Source organism: Suncus etruscus, chromosome 6 (assembly GCF_024139225.1).
Source record: "Suncus etruscus isolate mSunEtr1 chromosome 6, mSunEtr1.pri.cur, whole genome shotgun sequence".
Lineage (NCBI taxonomy): Eukaryota > Metazoa > Chordata > Mammalia > Eulipotyphla > Soricidae > Suncus > Suncus etruscus.
The window spans coordinates 124406528-124412623 of NC_064853.1; the positions used below are offsets into that span (position 1 = coordinate 124406528).

Genomic DNA, 6096 nt, shown 5'->3' on the forward strand with positions numbered 1-6096 from the left:
TGCTTATGCAAACAAGGAATAATGCCATGTGGCATTATTGGTACATATAGGGGCCACAAGAACAAGTCCTACAATTCCCATGTCTTGGTTCATACATAAGCGATAAACTGAGGAAATCTTTCACCAAATTCCTTATTAATCAGTTCACAAAGAGAAGAAAAGATAAAAAGTAGGGGAAATCGTCACTATATAAGAGAAAAGTAAGAGATATAGCTGTCAAAGAAAATAGATATAAAAAATTCAAAGGGCATATTTGCTGTTTTATGCTTTTGAAATAGTTGGGTGGGTGTCAAATCCAGTGCACCACGCTGGTCTGTGATTTTGGATGGTGCAGTGCTGAAGTTAAAAAGGGTAAATGTGGAGTAAGGATAGTTTGGGGTGAGAGAGTTAAAGAGTAAAAATGAGTTTTGTAGGGGTGTGATAAAGAGCAGAATACAAAATGGACATTCTATACATAAAAAGATATCTTAAGGATATGGAGTGCTATTAATATATATTGTGCACCCCCGCGTGATTTGGAACATGTAGACTGATACGAAATTACCAGTGACTGCCTGAGTACAGCCGAAACCCATGCTGGCAGAGACTCCTGGCTCCCTGGAAGGAAGGAGATCCTTCCCGAATCCTTCCCCAGACGGAAGGCCAGAAGTTCAAAGCCCGTACCTTAGCCTCCCTCTGGAGCCGGCTTGGGAGTGGGGAAAGCCTATGGTTACTCATTAGCTCCTCCCAGGAACCCATCTTGCTCGCTTGCCCAGGCATGTGGCTCAGGGGAAGTCCTGGAGCTCCGGAGGAAAGAGGTAGAGGGGTGCTAGGGTGACCCATGTCCCGCACCCCGGCCCTAGGCCAGGTTAAAAAGGCCTTTGGCACCCTAAGTTCCTAGAATGCTGAGGATTTATTAAATGAGATGAATGACTAGGGATAGACGGTGGTATCATCATTAAAGGCAGTGTTGCTACAAAGCTCCATAAAACCAGAATGGGTAGTAGACCAAAGATTGGGCTCTGTGGAGAGCTAATTTGAAACATGGTTAGAAATCATATCAATAGGCACCAGAAACCTAGGAGGATGAAATGGGTGACAACAACTCTCTCACCTAAGTCCCTTTTCACTTTGTCCTCATTTTATTTTACAGATACAGAAGTTTAAAAAACATTTAAGGATTTGTTTACCAATCTTTTTTTTTTTTTTTTTGGTTTTTGGGCCACACCCGGCGATGCTCAGGGGTTACTCCTGGCTATCTGCTCAGAAATAGCTCCTGGCAGGCACGGGGGACCATATGGGACACCGGGATTCGAACCAACCACCTTTGGTCCTGGATTGGCTGCTTGCAAGGCAAATGCTGCTGTGCTATCTCTCCGGGCCTTGTTTACCAATCTTTGTCTTACACATTGGGCCTTCGGTTTTTATCATAGCCTTTAAGTCATTTGTTGGTTACATCTAGTTGAGGTCTTTGAAATGAATATAATAGTTTGTTGCTAAATATAATATTTTATTAACATATTGAATATCATTTTTTAGAGAGTTAAATATTTTAAATGTTCTTGTGTATAGCAAATGTTCTGTAGCTTCATTCCCATTATCTATAGACATAACAAATATTTTGGCTGTATTGGGATCACTATAAAAGGTAAATGAAGGGAGAACAAATATATCAATGATATTTTCTGATTTTTTTTTCTTTTTTTTTCTCTTTAAAAATATGGAACGCTTCACGAATTTGCGTGTCATCCTTGCGCAGGGGCCATGCTAATCTTCTCTGTATCGTTCCAATTTTAGTATATGTGCTGCCGAAGCGAGCACAATATTTTCTGATTTTAAAGGAAATATTTAAACTTTAATAATTACTGTGCTTGCTGTAAGTTTTTATAAGTTTTTGGTAGATAACCTCCTGATATTCAGAATGTCTTTGATTTTCTCAATTTTATTTTATTTTGTTAATCAGGAATGGGTATTTAATTTTACCAAACTATTTAGTTTTGTATCCTTTGAGAAAAACACTTGATCCCTTCTCCTTTAATCACTTGACATATTTAATTACATTAATAATATTTCTAATGCCAGCCCATCCATGAGTTCTTGAAGTAAATTATTTATTTTCACAAAGTATTTCTTATACATTTATGTCATGCTAATGTTTTAACTAAGGAATTTTGCATATATAATTTTAATTTTAATAGGCTATGATTTTCTTCTCTCTCACTTCCCTTGTCTAAGTACCAAGGTTCATAATATAGTTGCCAAATAGTCCATCTCTTCATGTCACCTTAAAATAGTCCTGTAAAAGCCAAAGATTCATGCCTTTGGTTAAATTCACCTATGAAATAATTAGACCTCAACAGGACTGTAAACCATAATATCTCAATTAAAAATTAATTTTAAAAATCTTAAAAATACTAAAATTATAAGATATATTGGGCTCCATTTAATTCTCTTCTATATTTTATGTTTCTGTTGTGTGTGTGCTGCATCACTCCAAGAGACACTAATTGCTCTGCTAACATCTACCATTGCCAAGATGACCTCTGAAGTCTTTAAATCAGCTCAGGCCACTTTCCAAGGTTTCCTATGGCCTGGATGTCTCTGAATAAGGTGGCCCAGCCTGCCTTTCTGACCTCATTCACTATCATTCTTTCCCTAACCCAATCTATTTCAAGATGAGCAGTGCCTGTTCTGTTCTCTAAGCTCACTGACCTCATTCCTATTGCTAGACCCCTGTACTTTGCTCTATTCTCTGCAAGGAAGGTCTGTTAGGAATGTTCTTTCTTTAGATTTGAGCAGGACTGACTTAATTGTCATTCATACTTCAGTTCAAGCACTGCCTTTCAGAAAGTCTTTCTGTTTTCTCTACTTAAAAGATCACTGCTCCCCCTTACACTCTCCACATACATGTGTGGCTGAGCACAAGTGCAGAAGTAAACATATCCACACACCTGTTATCAATATCTGAACCTACTTTTCTACCATATGCATATCCAAATATACAATCTTTATAGTAATTTTTTACTGTATATGCTTTATTGAGAGAAAAACTTTCATCAATAAATGACCTTATAGAAACGTTTTAGAAATTAAGTAAATCTGGGGCTAGAGTGATAGCACAGTGTGCCACAAAGCTGACCTGGGTTTGATCCCTGGAATTCCATGTAATCTCCCAAGCCTACCAGGAATGATTTTGAATTGTAGAGCCAGGAGTGACCCTGAGTGCAGTTGAGTGTGCCCCTTCCAAAATAGAACAAAAACTTAAGTAAAGCAAAAAGGAATTATCTTATATTACTAAATGTTAATAAACAACAAAAACCACAAACCTAAAAAAGATGGAGTTAAGCATTACAGAAATTGAGAGATAGAAATCTGAAGATGCCATAGAAATAATAAATGAATTCTAAACTAATTATTTGAAGACACCAATCAAAGATAACAACCTACTGAATCTCATAAATAAATAAGGATGTTTAGTGTTAATAAAATATTATGTAAGTTTGGGATTTAAAAGTAGACAAGATTATTTTTTCAAAGAGGCAATTTCAATTCTGGTCAAGTGAGGATATTGGAAAATCCTCTCTTGAAAGAACAACTATACATACAAAATTGGATAAAAGTGAAAAAAATTACAACCACTTCTGTACTCTGAAAATCAGCAGTGAGAATATAACCTGTTCATCTCAAGAAAACAGAAATCTATGTTACTCTGGTATTAGGCAAGCAGACTGGTGAAAGGTAAAAGGGAGTGGGAGGTATTAGAAGGGGAAAATGGTCACTGGTGAAGAAATCAGTGTTAAAACATATTCCTGAAGATAAATCATGAATAATTTTTTAATTTCATGATTATATAAAACAAAACATTTCTAAAGTGTTATTGAGCCAGAGAGCTACAAAAGTGGGTAAGGAGCTTACCTTTCATACAGATGACCTAGTTCAATCCCTGCATGCCATATGATACCCCGAGGCCTCCCGAAATGACCTCTGAGTGCAGAACCAGAAGTAGGCTCTGAGTGCCACTAGGTATAGTCCTAAAACAAAACTAAATAAAAAATTAAAAAGGGCTGGGTGATAGCACAGTGGTAAACCCGACATCACATATGGTCCCCCAATTGCTTAGTATAATTTCTTAGGAAATTTCTTAGTGTAATGTCTTATGAATAATTTCTTAGTGAAGAGTAAAATGTAACACCTGAGCATCACTGGTTGTGGCCCCAACACCAATAAAAACTTAAAACAATAAAAATAAAATTCCATAATTAGGGTCAATGCCTTTCATCCTGAAAGACAGTCTATCATGTAGTATAATTTGCAGACAGACTTCTCTGCCTCTCTCTAGGATGTCATTATTTCATGTTGGCAGAATCACTTACAGATATCTTTATACAGTTTATCTTTATAGTTTTTCTTATTCTTTTCCCTACCAACACAAAAGTTCCATGCTAATAATAATAACTTCCTTTTTCTCTGTTAAAATTTCTTGGAAGTCCCCAGGCAGTGGGATTCTCCACAATATTTACTCAATGAGCAAATTAGTGAATGGACAATAGCACCATTTTTGTATTTCAAAAAGAATCAAAGATTAACAATCCTAATTTAATCAACATATATTCATTATTCATTTTATACAATATCTCAGGTATTGTCCACTAGAGTAGAGACATGGTAAAAATGCAAGGCCCTGATATTGGGCAATTTTATACATACCCAGGTGGGTAACAATAAATAAACTAACAAGCAGTGAATAGGTATGATGTCTTGCAGATTCTGGGAAACCAACCTTCCATGGAGTAAATACTTTATTTCAGAGATCATTTTGAAATATTATAAACCACTATCAAATTTAGACTTTTAATGATTTAAGAATTACCAGACAAAATCTCTAGGAATTATCAATAGACATTATTGCTGTTAGGTGCCATGAAGAAATTAGAAAGTAGAAGTAGAGATGATGAAATTCAGACACAAAATTTGATAGAGACATAAAGGAACTGTGTGACCAATCTCCTTAAAGTCCATAGGGAGAATATTTGAGGCAGGAGAAAAAATGGCACATGCTTGGGACAGCAGAAAGGCAGGTTTATTGATGGTGACAGATAGACTAGTGGAGAAGAAAGTGAAGATGATATTATTCTAGGCCTACTACATATACTTTTATTTTTATCCTGTTTTATTTTTTGTTTGTTTGTTTGTTTTGTTTGGGTTTAGGTTTTGGGCCACACCCAGCAGCACTCAGGGTTTACTCCCCTTGCTCTGCACTCAGAAATCACTCCTGGCAGGGTCAAGGGACCATATGGGATGCTAGGGATCTAACGTGGGTTAGTCCCAAGTCTACCACTTGCAAGGCAAATGCCCTACCACTGTGTATTGCTCCAGCTCCTCCTTTTTCTCTTGCATGATATGGGATAGCACTGGACTGAAGCCAAGAAAGCACAAATTAATAATATATAGTCATCCTAAATTTTTAAGAACTGTTTCATGTCTGCCTTCCAAATAAATAATAAAACTAACATATAGCACAGAAACTCCACTTAAGTCATTATCAACTAAAGTGTATATATGGTGAAACATTATAAGCCTGTAGTGTGAGTTTTTCTGTAGGACTGTGGATTATATATGGTTGAGAAACATGTGTGTGTGTGAGTGTGTGTGTGTATGTGTGTGTGTGTGTGTGTGTGTGTGGTGTGTGGTGTGGTGTATACTTCACTCCAAGTACTTGCTTGTTATTCAATCAAGGACTTGGAAATGGAACAAATACAAATACTGTCTGCTTGGGCCATGGAGTACAAAATTTAAATTATTATTTTATACTACCTTTTTTCCTTGGAAGGTTTTATTATACTAATTTGAGTATTTAAAGGAACATCCTTTATAGGCTTACTAACAGCACACAGGATATTCAGAGATTTCTCTAGAAAACTGATTTTTAATGTTAAGATGAGTTTTAATACAAGTGATTTTTGTGCTAATAGCTTTTTTAAAGTGCCACTTAACTGAATATTATATCTAAAGAAGAATATGGGTATCACTGCAAGATAATTCTGCATTTCAGATCCATAAAATTCTGGTCTTGGTTTGCGAATCATGCTAATGAGGTCTTGTATGAGATAGTTAATA

General features: G+C 36.2%; 1 non-coding gene across 1 annotated transcript; it reads right to left on the reverse strand.

Annotated features, from left to right (window-relative positions):
- Window positions 1-1693: 1693 nt before the first annotated feature.
- Window positions 1694-1800, reverse strand: LOC126012838 (U6 spliceosomal RNA). The gene has a single exon (XR_007497193.1). It is a non-coding gene; the product is annotated as a U6 spliceosomal RNA (small nuclear RNA).
- Between the last annotated feature and the right edge of the window lie 4296 nt (window positions 1801-6096).